This window comes from Diceros bicornis, chromosome 2 (genome assembly GCF_020826845.1).
Source record: "Diceros bicornis minor isolate mBicDic1 chromosome 2, mDicBic1.mat.cur, whole genome shotgun sequence".
Lineage (NCBI taxonomy): Eukaryota > Metazoa > Chordata > Mammalia > Perissodactyla > Rhinocerotidae > Diceros > Diceros bicornis.
The window spans coordinates 69,532,864-69,549,874 of record NC_080741.1 but is presented as its reverse complement, the minus strand read 5'-3'; the positions used below and the strand labels follow the sequence as shown (position 1 = coordinate 69,549,874).

Here is a 17,011-nt window from a genome sequence, read left to right as displayed (position 1 = left end):
GTTACTAGTCCCAAGAAAGGTTGACTGTATTGATCTGGGGTCCTCTCCTGCCCATGGAGGAAATCAGGGCCCTGGTTTGCCAGTCTGGCTGGGCTGGAGCCAGGGCTAAAAGCCAGGCAGTCAGGCAGGACCTCGCCCCTCCACCCCAGCTTAAGTATCACTTACTCTAAGGACCTATTTAAATAGGTTGCCCCAGACCCTGCCATTATTTTATCATCCTTGACTCATGTCTGTTTCCTTCATAGAATGTGTTGAATTTTATGAAAATTTATTCGTGTGTTTTTACTGGTTATCTCTTCTTCTGGACTTGGAGTTGGTGTTAGGCATTAGGGACTTAAGAATTAATGGCAAATTATAATGAAAAACTGAACTCATGAGAATGAGGCAGGAAAGGAGGAGGACAAAGATAAAGCAGACCATGGACTGCCTGCTGACTAACCTGAATTGAAACCTCACTCTGCCCGTTACTCACTTTGTGACCTAATATAAATCATTTAACCTGAGTCTCAGTTTGCCATATCCATGAAATGGGAAAACTATTGTAAGAATTCCATGGCAAATATATTGTCTTCTACTTCAGTTATATATTCAATAAATGGTAGTTTTTATAATGATTAAAGAAACAGGAGTAAAACTAAAGGATGATTTATGAGTTTGTCACGTTTCCTTTCTATCAATATTATGCAGAGAATTTTAGCTATAACACTTGCCATATTAGAATATATATGACTCCTAGGATAATTGTACACTGTGTCCAGCAGATTGAGACTTTGGTAGGATGAAGATAATATTTGGTCAAAGTGGTAGAAATTTTATATGAGTGTCAATGGGTCTGCAAAAGGGATTCAGAAAGTATTGGGGCCGGCAAGTTTGTGTTGGCCTGTTTTCTGGCACCCACTCATTCCTTTCTCCTTCCTATCCTCCTCACTCGTTATCTATGACAAGTGACTAAGGACCACTGCATCCCGCCTCCACACCCCTAACATTTCCTATCAGAGGATGGAAGAACGAGATCTTCATCCCTTGTCTATGAATCAGGTCAGGAAATTTGAGGGCTGTTGTGTGAGCCAGCTGGCTGTTCACTAAACTGATGGGTTGGTCCATCCCTGACCTGGACCACTGCCACCAGAGGCCTCGAGAAGAGAGTTTATTAAGTCTGTATTTGACCTCATTCTGGATTTGTTTTAGATCTCTTGTTTAGTTTGCTTTGAGATCATCTTGAGTTCTTTCTGACCGTGGGTCCTGACTTACCCTTCTAACTCATGCCGTTGTTAGAAAAGAGAACATGGCTGATGACTAGCTGGCATGGGATACATGAGGTCTACAGGTTTTGAGTATAAGCCATGGGAACTTGTTGGTTTGTGTGTTTTTAGTTGCTTTATTTTCCCATAAAGGCTAACTGTCGTAGAATTGGAGATCTACCTGTAGAATACATACCTATTTTGAGTTCCTGTACTGCACCTTTTGGTTGCCAAAGCCAACTCCAGCTGGCGAGCAAATAAGGGAATTTCATTGGCTCATGTAATTGAAAATTCCAGGAGTGGGATAGCCCTCTGTGGGCATTGTTAGAAACCTGTCCTGCTCTCATGCTCACCTCTGAGTTGCTGTGTCCTGGTCTCTTTCAGCCAACTTTCTCTTTGTGGGGACAAGCCCAATCCATGTTCTTAAAGCTTTCAAAAGCCCAGCAAAAGGAGAGTCTCTCTCTCTCTCCCAGTAGTTCCTACAGAATACTAGTAGTTGAGTATCATTCTGGTTTGGGGCATGTCATCCATCAGCCAATCAGCATGGCCAGCAGAGCAGAACGCACTGATTGGTCAGCCCTGGTTTATGGCTCCACCCTCTGGAGCTGGGAGATGCATCGACCTCCTGTGAACCACAGGGACTGAGAGTGAGGAATGGGGCATTTCCCCAAGAAAAATCAGGCTGGTGTTATCAGAGGAAGAGGAAATGAGTGTTGGGCATGCAGAAACAATGGATATCCACTATCCTGTTCTCCTTTGATTTTAATTGCGCTGGTGACTTGGGGAAGATCTCATGCCTGGTGGTGTCTCCATTTGACCTGCAGAGCTGTGTGCAGGCCCTCAGCCTGATTTTATTTACAGCATCAGCACACTTCTCCTTTCTTGCAGTCATGATACCCCAGTCTTTCCCCCAGAGGTTGGAGTAAATGGCCTTCTCCGAGCCACAATCAATGGCATTCCGTAAGGTGTGACAGAAGAGGCCATCTGGCACTTGTCCCACTGTCGTTTCTCCCTGTCCAGGGAAGAGGCGCGTTCCAGGCTGAAGGTCGCAGCTCAGCGAAGCGCTGCTGTCTCTCTGAAGCTTCACCCCCAGGCTCGGGTCTGTAGCACAGAAAAGCCACGAGAGACAAACACCTGGCAGAATTCCCCCTTTCCCTTTGTGAAATTTCCCATCAGAATTGGGTTGTGGACTAATAATCAAAATGAAAATGATTTTTGAATAAAATTATAAGTTTGACTGTTCCACACAATACTTTCCCAAATATTGGAGAGATTTTTTTTTTAAGATGCTAGCTCTGAGATCACTGGCCCATTTCAATTTTTATTGAAACAAATAAACCCAATAAAAACACTTATGCTGAGAGCTGTAGCGCCACAATAAAAGAATCACCCTGTATTGAATTTATTGATATATTTATTTACTCCAACTGGAAAATCGAGTATTGTGTTAATGTATTTTATAAGAATCGCACTGCTCGATGAAATGGCTAATTTATTTTAGCGTATACATAAATAGCTAGCAATTTTCCATGAGACAGGCTAATGAAAACGTTGCCATGAAATTGTCTATACTATGAAGAGTGACAGAGATGAGTTGTTATTGGGTGAGTGCTAAGATGCACTGAACTGGCCATCATATCTTTGAACTTTTGAACTGCTACTTGTTTCGTGTGATTTATTGATTTTGCTATCTCTCTGTTTAGCTCAACTTTAGTTTTTGCCCAGCAGTGCAGATAAGTGGCATAGGAGATTTAATTTCATGGGTATTTGGGGTTAAAACCTATCTTTAAGAAGAATGCTAAACATGTTTTAATAAAACATGAGTTGCAGGGGTTTTAGGTTTCTGTATGATGTGGATCTGATAAGAACCAAGGCAGTTGAGAGGCCAGCCCAGGGGTTCCAGGCTGGGGAGGCACTCTCTTTTTGAGCTCTGCAAGTTTCACCAGGGCCACGTGCATTTTATTTGCTCCATCAGCCCCGCTTCATTCTTAATTGCAAGTATCATTTCTTCCCCTGGCTGTGCCCTTTCACTCACACCACGTTTTGCCTCGATGCCTGGTGCAGGGGTGGTTGCCGGGGTTCTCGAAGGCAGCAGCGCTGTGGCTCTCCTCCCTCTTCCTTGCACACCGAGGGCTGGCCGCTATTTAAACACCCTCCTTTTGGCAGATCTCTCAGGGTGAAGACATGGACGCTCACTCTGCGTTGGGGTCGGGGCTAGCTCGCAGCTGCTCCACTCTCTCCAGATCTGCTCTCTGTGGTCCTCGGCCACACTGCTGTCCTCCTCAGCCAGCCCTGACCTTGGAGGGAGATGTTTCCCCCGCTGCTCTGGGGGCTGGGAATCGCATACTGAGTGACAGTGGCCAGAAAGCAGCCTTACTTTTTATTGTTGTCTTTGGACCTGCAGAACTTTTCTTAAATATGTAACATCTTGGGAACTGATTCTTGATATTTTTTGTTTGATTCGCTAATTTCTAAAGGATGATTTGACAACAGTATTTTATGCTTGCTTTTTTCTTTTGGGAGGGGGATTGGAGGAGGTGGGAAAAAGCTTTATCATGTACAAGTAACCATCCTAGAAATTTCAGGTAATAAATTTTCAGGCGCATGAACGGTTAAGACTCTTCACTCAGTGACACAGTATGTGAATGTGGAATTTTTATGAAGGTAACGGTCTCTTTCTTTAAAAATCTGATTTATTTAGAAGGTACTTTTAAATGACCAAGTAATTTTAACCTTCGGGGAGAGATTGGGGTAGGTGGGGAGGTGAGTAGAGGAGGCTTGAATCTCTGCTAGGCTTTGAAAATTCACATCCCCTTTAATGATTAAACTGGCAGGATCTTTATTTGGATGTTAAAAGCTTTTTCTTACATTGCAAACATTCTCAGCAAATTTACAGTCAGATATTTGGAAACAGCTAACACTTAAAAAAAAAAAAGGGAGGAGGAGGGCCTGTTTGAACTAGGAAACAAAATTAGTGGGAATGGCTGAAAAGACAGGACTGACCCCAACACCATTAGCTGGAAAAAAAAAATTCCATTTCATTGCAACTATGTTATTGTTTACTTTACCATACACATCCTAATATGGTTACCTCCCTGTCAGAGGCGGCCAAGCCCAGGGGTTGAGAGGCCCCCTCGGGGAGAAAGCTCCTAACTGCCTCTCAGACAATAAGAAACAAACGGTACAACTCCACAAAAGCCTTCCCGGAAAATAAGTGTCAAATAAATCCTACAGAACTCTCGCTTCTGCCACTGAGCTCTGTCTATGCAAACCTGTTTTTATGCCATCTCTGCCCCGGGTGAGCTGCGTTTATTTGGAAACAAGCCACTGCATTTTCTTTTTTCTTTTTTCCTTTTTTTTTTTTTTTCCCTCACTTCATCTGAGGGCTCTGGATTAATTCCTTGAGACATATCTTTGCATACATGTCTCATGAGTTATGTTTCCTGGAGCCTTTTACTAGGAACATTAAGGTAAGAATGTTGATTTAGCCTGGGACCTTTGTCACTCAAACTAATGCTCATCAGTGATATAGACATTGTAAAGAAATATTGCAGAGGTCTTTTGTGGTCCCCCTCCCAAACGGAGAGGTGCAGTTGCTTTTAATTGTCATGCATGGATTCGGGAAAAAAAAATGCCACCAGTTGTGGATGATATGGAACAGAGGTGTACTCACTGGGGTAAACACTGGTGAAGACACCCCGATCGTGGCAGCCACAACAGTTTCATTAGAAGGCTCTTCCTGGTGTTTCTTCCAATTCTTCTTCCCTACTTGTGGTATTTTTGTTTCTTTTCCTTCTTCTTTTTTTCCTTCAACTCTCCTGATCTTTTCCAAATCCTCATGGTCTTGAGGCTTGCCTGTTATTATCTGCAACTCCAGAACAAAGGTAGGTTGCTCAACTCCGTGCTTCGGGGGAGGGCCAAATTATTTTGGGAGGGATGTCTTCCTAATGCATGAGTGGCTGACCTAAAAGAGGGTGGGGGGGCGGGGATCATGCTTGGAGCCGAAGGATGAGAGAGCACGCACTGTGGCAGCTTTTATGTAGTGGAGTTTATTTTTATGCAACTTAAAGAAGCGGCAGCATCTTTAGTAGAATGGACTCGTTAGCTCCTGAAATTCTACACTTGATGTCACACCGCTGTGTACATTGCATTACCAAACTGGGGTTCAGACATCTGGGGATACTTGAATGTATGGCAGCAGATAAGATTTCCTGGTTGGAGTCGACATTCAGTTTATCAAAATTAAATAAAGGATCTAGGATTTCTTTTTTTCTTTTCTTTTGAATTTTAATGTAAAGTTGTGAGTGTTTGGGTGACTGGCATATGTACTTTTTCTTTTTCCTTTGGTCTAATTGCTTTAATTCCCTGGACACCTTTACTTATTTCTCAGTGATTTTATTCTCTAATTTTGTGTAATCCAGTGCTCTGTTAGAGCCAAGGTGGAGGTTTGCGGTTTTTAACTAATTGTGCCTTGCTGGGTGGAAATACAATAGAAAGAGTCAAGACCACAAGAAATTCATCTCCACCTGAAAGGGGAACTGGACTAGAATGGTGCAGATTCATAATTGAAAACAAGAGCAAATTAAGCCTGAGTGAGGGATATTACAGGCTATTAATCATAATAAATATGTTTGGCAACGTTGTGTTTGCGTTCTATAGTTTTCAGCTAAAAAAAAAAAAATCAAAGTCAGTGATTAGAAGAGGGAATAGTTCTTTGGCTCGTAAGATGCTGGGCTGTACTTGTTCATTAGTTCAAACCGCATTAAAAGTGAGCAGTTTGTTCCAGAATCGAGTATGTCGTTCCCAAGCAGATTTGAATACGTCCCCATCCAAATGCAATCTCGGGTTCATGCCACAGTGCTTGGCTTTTTCTGAACATAGCTTCAGCACGGAACTCAAGTGCTAAGAATTTTATTTTACATTATTACGTTGCTCGCACATTCGTGTTGGTTTCTTGGCTGCGGATCATCTCTGTGCATGCACTGTAGCCCCGTCAAGGTGAAGCTCTTTGAAAAATAGGAATCCAATGTCTTTAACCAAAATGAGCTTGAACAGCCTCAAAGTTTGTATCTTAGAAAGCTGCTAATTATGCTTGTCGTAAAACATATCTGAGTGGAAGGTTCTGAGTCCAAACAGAATCGAGTGCTGCTTTAGAAATATAACTGTAGTCTGTGCTTTTAAAGAGGTTTATTTTTACTTTGGGGCCATGGAGGGGGTGATTGGAATTAGTAGCCTTTAATTAGACGGGGAGATATTCAAATTTTACAGGGATTTATGTTGGAACATGGAATGGCGGGTGGCTCTTTCCTCATTATGAATCCTCCCTGCACATAATGAGGTTCATCATTAGTTGATGGAGTGAATTTGCCCTAGCTCTACCTTGAAAGGCACATAATTTACATACTACTTCAGAGCCTAAGCTTTAATGGATTCCTCGATGAATAAAATGAAAAGCTACTTTCTTTAAATTTTTGAACACTGTTTAGATAATACGATTTTAATAAGACATTCAATTTGCTTGTTCAGTATATTTGAAAGTGCTTTTTTTTTGGAAAAATATATTTTGGCTTGCCTTGCTGTATGTCACAGTGGATGGTTACCCTCACAGATATAGCAGAGAACATATGGGGTACGTTGTTCAGAAATGGGGAGAATCTCAGGCAGAGAGGTTTTTTTGCATGTGAGCCTCGAGATTATTGATTTTTGTGTGGAAACTCTTCTGACATTAAATGATGATAACAAAAAGGTTTGAAAACAAGCTTATTATTTTTGTATGGTTTGCATATCTAAAATGTGTGTGCATGCTGGCTCCAGCCACCGTGGACAAAATAGCTAGTTGCAGCTCCTGATTTATTTTAGTGAGGGAAAAGCACAAACTTCCCTGGTGCGGCTGCATGTTTGAAACTGCTGTGTAGCTATGATTCGATGAGGGGAAATTGAGTTGGAGGCTGTTTAATGTGTTATCAGGTCATCAACTTAGGAGCATTCTGGTCTACCCCATAAATTCCGCAAGTTTTCTGGCTCTGTCACTCTTCCCTCTTTTGGTTGGAATGCGGAGAAAATCAGCTTGGACTCGGCACCATTTGAACACGGCTGTCTCTTCAATAATTATGGGGGCTTAGTAATAGCATGTTATTGAACATGTCCTTTGCTTATTCCAGACAGATCACCCCTGCCTTGTTATCACTGCCGCTAGTGGAAACAGGTTTCTGGTGGCGTGTTCCATTCAGGAGCAGGGAAGGTGTTTAAATATAAGCGAAGCCTTGTTTTGATAGAATGCTTTATTACCTGAAAATGATCAGCATATCATTAACATTAATAGAATAGTCCATGTCATTCTTTTTTAGGTAATTTACCTCTGCTACAGACCTGTCTGCTTTAAAAAAAAAAATCTTCCTCTTCTAAAACATATATTTGTTTAGAGAGTTTTCACTGAAGTGTACATGACAATTACAGCTGTTCATTAACAAAATTGGGTATTTGTTTTAAACTTTAACCAATCACTTTGATATGCTAATTATGGTGTAATTTAATTTGAGCCCTGTAATGATGATGCCGTTATTATGGACATAAATGATGCAGTTAAGCTGAGAGTAATCTCATTTGCATACTGTACATGCCAGTAAATTAAGCCCTTTCTTCGACTGCTTCAGCTTTAATTTTCCACTTCTTTTCACACAGCTCCTTCTCAGCCCCTCTCTTATAAGCCCACTTTGTAATAGTCCTGATGACTGTTTGATGTGAAGAGTTTCTGCACCACAATAATGCACGACGGAAGATGTAACATTTAAAGGATTCATTATCTTGCTGAGTGTTCCTTTAAGAAGGAAGGATTAGAGAGGGTGGAGGGGAGACAAAGTGTCCTTTCCATGGGATAAGATGGCCCCCAGTTCAAGTAATTTGAGATGCCACATGCTCTCCACTCACCCCCAAGTCAGACTTGGGACCTATTATTTATAAATGATGCTTTTTTCCCCACTGTACTGTAGTTGTCAGTCACAATGGTGTTGCATTCAACAACAGTGAACTTCGTGTGATCCCTTATTATAATTACCCCATGCTAGTTGGAGGTAAAAGTTTAATTTAGCCCATGTATTACAGTTCTGCAAACCTGAGCTTTTATAGATGAGATTATAATTTTAAACAATTCTGAGATAGACTGCCATTTTCAAAGGGATCTTTTTTTTTTATTCCCTCTGCCTGGATTGTCAAAGAATACACGAGTTTCATCCAGCTGTGTGACAGGGATGTCCTCGAATGTGAGCCCCTGGCTGCTGCCCTCCTTGAGCCAGGAGGCCCACCGTGTGGCTTTGAAGAGCCTTGGCCAATAAACTGTCATTCCCTGTGAACCAAAGAATGCAGAGGGCATAACTGAACTCTTCTGGATCAGGAGCGGGTTCCCGCTGTGGCTGGAGCTGAAGCCAGTGGGAGCTGAGTGGGTGTAACTGAGGACTGAATTTAGCTCTGTGTTTGTAAAAGGGTCATAGGCCTAAAAATAGTTCAGGCTGCTTGACTCTCCTGCAGGCTACTTCCTCGGCAAATGGGAGAGTGTTCCAGCAGAGTAAGCGGCCGTGTCCGTCCTCATTTCTTGGAACTAAAAGTGTTGCCCTTTCTCTCTAAGCGTTCCCCATTTTCATACCTCTTGACCCAAAGTTTTGCCAATTGATTTCCATCCCTTCCCCCAAGCGGTTCTGTGAGGAGGCTGCCTTTTCTAATATCTTGGCAGACAGGAATTTCCTGGTATTGCCGTGGCAAAGCACACACGGGGCTTACTCAGCCTGGTAACAATGACAACTGAAATAGGGAATTTTTGCTGAACTTTGGAAATTTTAATGGAAGTGAACATCTCCTCTCCCGGTTGTTTTTGAATTAAGCAAATGTGCCACACTGTTGTCATGATGTCAGGCTGTTTAGCAATTAAAACAGCGAAAAGTATGAACCTTTAAGGGCTTTTTTCTCCCTTCACATCATTTTACAAGTACCATAGGATACAAAGATGTGTAAAAAAGCTTGTAGGGCCGGCCTGGTGGTGTAGTGGTTGGGTTCGTGTGCTACGCTTTGGAGGCCCGGGGTTTGCGGGTACGGATCCCGGGTGCAGACCTGTGCACCACCTATCGGGCAGTGCTGTGGCGGCGTCCCATGTAAAGTAGGGGAAGATGGGTACGGTTGTTGGCTCTGGGCCAATCTTCCTCAGCAAAAAGAGGAGGATTGGCAACAGATGTTAGCTCAGGGCTAATCTTCCTCACCAAAAAAAAAAAAATATATATATATATATATATATAGCTATAATTTTGTATCCAATATTATATTTTTCAAAAACATGGAACTTTTTTGTTTTCAACATAATCGAGGGAGATAATCGAGGGAGACGGGGGGAAGGAGAAATGATTTTATGTAACAGAATAGAACATTTTCATTTTTATTACATAATATAGACTAGACTTTCTCAGTCCAGACCAATGCCCTAATCAAGCAAATATTCCCACTATGAACTTTCCTACTCCTAGGAAGGTGGATAGACAGACGGGTGACGTACCACAGGAACATGAGCTCCCTGAAAGAAAGGAATATTTATCTGAATTACCACCACTTGGATTCATGCCTTGCACATAGTAGGTGTTCAAGAAATAGTTCCTGATTGAAATCAGTGTGCTTACTCCTGTAGGCGTGTGAGCATCAAATGAGAAATTGAGGAAGAAAATACTTTCTGAAGTATAAAGCCTTGAAATATGCATGATAGTGTTTAGATGGTAAACCCCATCAATCCAGTCTTCTCTGGCCCCTCCCTTCTGTGGGAGCCGCTCGCAGTGTTTGCAGTTACAGAGGAGCAATCCTAGGTGGAATCACCTCAGCCCAGATTATTGATTAATGCCTGTACTGATCATCATAACAGCTAATAGTTACTGAGCAACAGCTGTGGGACAGGCCCTGTGCTGAGTGCTTGTCGTGGGTTATGCCATTGAATCTTCCCAAGAGCCTTTCAAATCAGGCGCTGTGACTCCCATCTTTCAGATGTGGCATCTGTGATGCACATGCAGCCTCAGGTCACATAGCTGTTGGGCTGGAATCAAGACTTGGAATCCTTCAGAAAAACTCCAGAGTCCTCACTCCTGGCCACTGCACTTCAATCCTGGTTGTCATTGTAGAGAGAGACGCACACACTATATTACTATCTTGTGTGCGTGCACGTGGGTGTATATGCATACGTACATACTATATAACTATATCCTGTGTGTGTGTGTTATACATAGATTCATTGAACAGCCACAGGTAAGCAGTTTACATATTTCACTTTCCTAGAGGCTGGGCGAGGTAACTGTTATTATCTCTACTTACTGGTAAAGAAACCAATGTTCCCTCAGATTAAATAACTTGCTTACACAGGTAGAAAGTGACTGAATGGGGCTTCGAACCCAAGCCCGCCTGTCTGCAAAGCCCTTGCCCACTTCATCACCACTACATGCTCCCCACTAAGCTGTATGTAGCTTGAGAACGTTTTGTGCTCCTAAGATAGTTGACTTATTTTTTGAGTGCCTCTGGTATTTAAGACCTTTCATATTTATGTTATATTCGGGGGATTTCGACTTTAAATGTGTGCTCTAAGTAACTGAGACATCTCCTAATTTCCCAGTCCTTTGGTGTGATGTAAATTCCTGGCAGGAAGCCACCTTCTCTTCACCCTCCCCGCCCCCCCCACCCCAGACACACAAACTAAACCCTTGTTTAATTCATTTTTTCCTGGGAGAGGAAAATGCTATGCTGCCTTCTTCCCTTTGATTGAAGTCTTTTTTTCTTTTATCTTGACAGGTGACGGAATGAATATCAGCTGTAGAATTTATAGATATGTGGATCTATAGATGTTTACGTGTGTCTCTGTGCACGTGTGTAGACTCATAGCTTATACTCTGATTTATCCGTATTGCAGGCCACATGTAGAGAAAGCAGTGGGAACATTTCAAGGGAACTCTGCACTTGCTTTTCCTAATACTCTTTTCCCAGCACGGTCCCTGTGCTCCGCATCGCAGCAGTCCCATTTCAGGCATGTAAAGTGATAACAGTATGGATGACATCCCTTTCCCTTACAGTCAGAAACTCTTCCAGAATCTTGAAATGCTCCTAGGGCTGTGCTGTCCAGTATGGGTGCCATGAGCCAGATGTGGCTGCTGAGCCCTTGAAGTGTGGCTAGCCTAGATCGAGATGTGCCATATGTGTAAAATACACACTAGAGTTCAAAGACTTAGTAGAAAAAAGAAGACTCTAAACTATCTCATTAATAACTTTTATATTGCTTACGTGTTGAAATTTAAATATTTTGTATTTATTAGGTGAAATGAAATATATTTTTTAAAGTAATTTCCCGTTTCTTTTTACTTCCTTAAATGTAGCTAGTAGGTATTTTAAAATTATGTATGTGGCTTGCATTTGTGGTTCGCATTATATTTCTGTGAGACAATATGGCTCTAGAATGTGCATCCTGTACCTCTCTACACATGATCACTGCTATACCAGGTGAACTGGCCCAAAGGTTTATCCCTTAAATGGATAGAGTGCTCCACAGAGGACCTGGCCCAAAGCGGAGATTCAGGAATTATTTGGGGATGAAGCCCCAGGTCGCAAATATTTCCACATGGAAGACACTAAGGAAATCTTCCTCTTGGTTGTTTCAACATCTTGTCCTTCCTAATCAGACTGGGGATACAGCACCGACCCCACTATTTCAAAGAACTTGGACTTGCAAAGTGTTTTTATACCCAGCTAGTGCCCTTGATGCCAGTAAATCTTGGCTCATCTGCTCTAATGATTCCATTAGCAGAGGTCATCAGAGAGAAAAGAATGGGATTCCTTGAATATTCTCAGATGACTCTCTACGCAGGGCTCTGATAACCTGCAAGAGTTGGTACATGGGGCCCCAGTGCCGCAGGCTCCTATTGGGGCATTTCTGTTAGGTAATCGATAGAGTTGTCTCTTTGATACTCTCCTGATATATAGTCTTTACCTAGTACACGTATGTCCTGCCTTAGGTAAACTTTATGTGTAAATGTAGTTGTTTTTTTAAGAGAGAGACAACATTATATGAATGTACACCATGCAACAGATACAGATTAGGTACCTGTCTTATTAGGCACAGTGGGCTCCCTGCCTTCAGAAAGCTTGGTAGCGATCTGAAAAAGTAAGAAGTGTCATAGACGGCTTCAACCTAAGACATGTAAATTCACTGGTTCCTGAATTGGAGCTATGTGGTTTGCCTTATGAAAAGATTCTTTGATTTTTTCAAGAGGATTCATAATCAGTATCCATTAAAGATTCACATGTTTCCCACATTCTATTTACTGTACAGATTTAGGGAAAACATGATTTTAATTATAAACTTGCAATAACCCCAACCCCTGTGGAAAGGTGAGTTACATACCGAAAAGGTTTTTTCCTAAACCTCCATGCCAGTCCTTAAAAACCCAGGGAAAGTTAATCTGCAGTCTTTTCTAAGATTTTTTTTTTCCCATCAGAATAGATGGAAAGCTTCACTGGAATGAACACATGGAAATTATAGCTGTCACCTCATCCGTTAAAAGCAGGCATTCAAGTGGGATATTATCTCACTTTACTTTTTGGTCCTTAAGAAGTCAAAGGACAGGGTATTAGATGCGAGATGGCTGCAGGAAGACTGGGTCCTGGCAAAGATCAGTCCCCAGCATGAAACGTGCCCACTTACTTGTTAAGTGCTGAAAATGTTCACCCCTCCCTCTGCCCTATTCTGCCTTGAAGCTGCGGCTTCATTAGTATCAATTGGTTTTCAGGGTGTTTATATCTCTGGGCCACTGGCTCCTGGCTATGATGATTGCTTGAAATTTTCCATACGCTGCTTCCATTTTCAATCATCTTACCCCTAGTTGGCCTAACATCGACTCTTTCACAAGGGGAATCATGTTAATGGTAGCTTTTGTCCTCTGCATAACTGGGGAGGAAAATGCCTTCAACTCATCTGCCCTAAACATTTTGCAGACAACTCAGAGGGGAGAGCCACCACCCCTGCCCACCAGCAAATCATCGTCTGAGCAGAAGTGAACAGCTGTTCCTGGGGATGTCCCCGGGGCTGCAAAAGTTTTTCTTAGGCAGTGCAGCTTGCAGTGCTCAGGTTTTGAGGAGCAGCCCTGCTCCTCCCACCCCCAATGCTATTGCGGTCAGTGCTTCCACAAGGACAGGTTCTGGAAGGACAGGCTGCCGTACTCCTGGGCTGTCCATTTTGTCAGGTGGTCTCAGATGCAGAGGTGGACTGTGCTGACTGGATTTCTTTGGCGTTGGAATGTAATGAATGGTTAGTCTCCTTTTACTGTGTTGTGTTTTGAGGTATTTGTCCCGAGCTGCTGTTTGGCAAATACTCTGGTTGTCTAAAAATATTTTTTTGTGTTTTGATTTAGTGGTTCAAATCTTTTTTTTTTTTTAATTTTTTTTGTACCTATATACTGTTATACATGTGGAAGGTATTTCAATAACTTATAATTAGAGGCATACCCTTCTATCTCCATCTTTCCAAATTGACATGCAGGAAACCGCACTACTGAACATTCTGGAAGTAAGCTTGTACCGCCAAAGGTCAGTGATGGTTATGTAAAAGCTAAGGCTAGTAGCAACTCTAACACCCAAGATAATAACTGCAATCCCAGAGAACGTTAAGAACGCAAACCGTCAAAAAAAGGGCAAAAATTCTCCGTCATGTAATGATGTTTGATTTGGGCTAAAAGGAATTTTGATGTACCAAGGCCTTAAATTCTCTTTCTGATCCCATTTTTACGTGTTCTACAAGTTTTCTTAGCTGCCCTCTTTGTTGTATTCCAAAAAATGGACAAATCCTCATCCTTTCTTGTCCTTGATGGTGTCTACAGGAATCAGGGAGTATGGTCCATAAACTATAGCACATTCCCTAACATTTATTTCAATCTTCGTAGGCTGTGGACTTCCGTATCCTTGGATCCTTCTCCTTCAGAGTCTTATCAGAAGCCCTTTTTCTTGGTACAAATTTGAAACCATTTTTCTTTTTTGCAGTTCTGTTCTCTATTTTCACTTTTTGAGATTGGTTGACATGGACAAGCTTCCTGCCTTAGAGAAGGCGTATGTATTTATTTTAGCTTTGTTTACTACCATGGAGATGACATGAAGCATCAGTTGAGGAGTCCTATAGAGTGATAGCTAGCAGATGGGTAGAATAACTGTTACTACTTCTCCCCTCTGCCAGTTCTCACAGCAGACATTGCTAGTTGATCACAGTACTCTTCCTCGGCAAGCCTGACTGTGGCCTATGAATCTTTCTCCTAAAGAGTGCCCAGCCTCTGCTAATCCGTAGTGCTTAGTGTGAAATCTCTTTGCCCTCCCTGCTCTGTTATGATTTACTGTATGTGACTCTGGCTGATTGAATGCTGTTAATAAGTAGTGGCACATCTTTTACCTTAACACTATCAGATTCCTCTTATATTATCTCAGTTTACTAAGCCACCTAGCCCCTTCAGAGTTAGTTTTATAGACATATAATCTTTTCAATAAAATCTTTTCAGATGTGACCTAGGATAGACTAGACAACCCCCAGAAGTTCATTTCAAGGTGATGATTCTGAAATAGGCAAAGTACCAATTCACCTTTGAGCTAAATAACTCTTCCTCAGGTACAGAATTCTCTCTACGTGCAATTGAAGGGTCACCCACGAAATGGATGTGGCCTTCATGCAGGAGATAATTGGCAAATTGCCTGTTTCTCTCATTCTAAATCTCTAGGATTCTAGATCCTAACACCCCACATTCTTTGATACCTCCATAGACTACAATCCAGTTAGAGTCCACCAAAATTATTTATGTGCCAAATGAAAAGGAAACAGAGAGGCTTTTTCTATCTGTCCATCTGTTATTGTTATCTTAACTATTTAACATCTTTTTCCTGAAATTTTTTTGTCTTTTCTCAACTCTATATTTTAAAGACTGTCTGATAAATAGTGCTTATCATCCATTTTTTTTCTAATGCATAAGGAGAAATTTGAAGTGTCCAGAATTTATGCTTTCTCCAAAATAACCACTAGGTCCCCTCCTATTTTGGACATATGTAATAAATTGATTGTCTCTTGAAAGATTAGAAAAGTTCTCCTCGTTTTTCTTATAATGTAGCTGTAGGCGGAGTGGTTCTTTCTTCCTTAAGTATTTGTATCATCAGAAGTCTTGCTTTTTGATTCATTGTATTTATAACGTAAAAAGGAGAATCAGTTCATTTTGTTTCCTAGAATGTTAAAAATGAAGGAAGTGTGTTTGTAGGTGCTGTTAAGCCTAAACTTCACTGTGCTTATGTTTAGTTATTTTTTTAATTTTAAAGCCTACATCTTCATGTTTCCATATCAGGGTGAGTAAAATTGATTCATGGTTCATTTAAGTAAAGAAGCTATTTTAAACCAAATTGTCCCCATTGAAAGAAAAGGGTGACTTTTGCTGTCATCTGCAGAAACATGATTTTTCAACAAAATGATCTGTTACTGAATGAAAGTGGATTTGCAAACTTGCTTTTTTTTTTGGTATGATTAAAGAGAGTAAAAAACAAGTCTCTGGATAGTCAAAAACTACCGACATTTTTTCCCTCACTCTGGCAAGCCTGCTTTACTTGTAGGTGTATCTCAAATGGAACAGAATGTGTGAAAGCCATTTAAATGATTATTTGATAATTTAATAAAGGAAAATGCTTTAAGCCACCACACCCCTCCTACAGTTGATAAGTGATGCCACCTACTGTGAAAATATTTTACAAAACACTTTCATTTGGAATCAGTATCAAATAGTGATTTTAAAATAAAACGTGTAGTTTTCTCTTGGCTCTTCCCGGTTTTGAGAGCAGACTGTCAGCTACCCACCCTGTTGAGTTTATGTACCAACTTTTTTTTCTTCCCCCAGAGTTATTACTCTACCTACAGGTTTGGCTTAGCAGGTTTTGTATATTGGTTTTTAGCTAGGGATTGACTCTAATATATTTGTATTTAATTTTTTTTTTGGATGGTAGTTACACTTAGCACTTATTATCTGTTTACTGTCATAGGTAAAGGAGATGCATTTTTTCCCTCCTGTATCTTTGTTTTGTGGTGGGGGCGGACTTGAAAGACTTCGACCGTTCATGTGTGCTGGACGCACAGTGCTACTTCTGAGAGCAGTTTTGTGTGCCCAAGGCATACCTTTCTTGACGCCAAAACAAGTCAGAAGCACCAGATGCCCTTATGATTTCACTGGCCAGTTCTCTGCATTTGCTGTCGGAGAAACTTGTTTAAAGAACAACAAAAAAAGTGATCCATTTAGAAAGCTGCACGGTTTACTTGGCGTCTGTGAACACTTAAGCACCGGTGATGTTCTCACAAGGCTGCAGCCTTTTGCAAGGTTGTGTTTTGCCTTTTTCTTCCTTTATCCGCCCTTCGGCCCCTCCCTGGTGGTGTCTGCTTTGGCTCCTGCCATCTTTTCGGGCAGCCCTGCTGTTTGGTGCATCTTGTAGAAGCCCAGGCTGCCTTAGGAGCTCTAATTGTGAGCAGCAAGTTTCCAGGGAGTCCTGAAGGTTGCAGCGCCTCAGAGATGATCTGAGTTTGACACAAGTGGCACAATTATCCAGAAGCCCTTGATGAAGCAGTAACCCTTAAGGAGGATACTCAAGTGGTTGTGGAGCATTCCAGAACTGAAAAGAACAGGCTGCTCTGTCAATGCAGATTACATCTTGTTGTTGTCATTGTTTACTAGACACTGGATACCTTAATGAGATGGTAC

At 41.6% G+C, this 17,011-nt stretch overlaps 1 protein-coding gene across 13 annotated transcripts in view; it reads left to right on the top strand.

The window, feature by feature from the left end:
* The window catches only part of FOXP1 (forkhead box P1), a 575,925-nt gene that overhangs the window by 302,938 nt on the left and 255,976 nt on the right, over positions 1 to 17,011 (top strand). The window contains exon 1 of one of the 13 annotated variants that reach the window (XM_058563015.1): positions 872 to 2,340. The exons of the other annotated variants lie outside the window; for them this stretch is intronic. The gene's annotated coding sequence lies outside the window, so the exon portion shown is untranslated. Of the gene's footprint in view, positions 1 to 871; positions 2,341 to 17,011 lie in introns of those variants that run through there. 13 annotated transcript variants of the gene reach the window in all.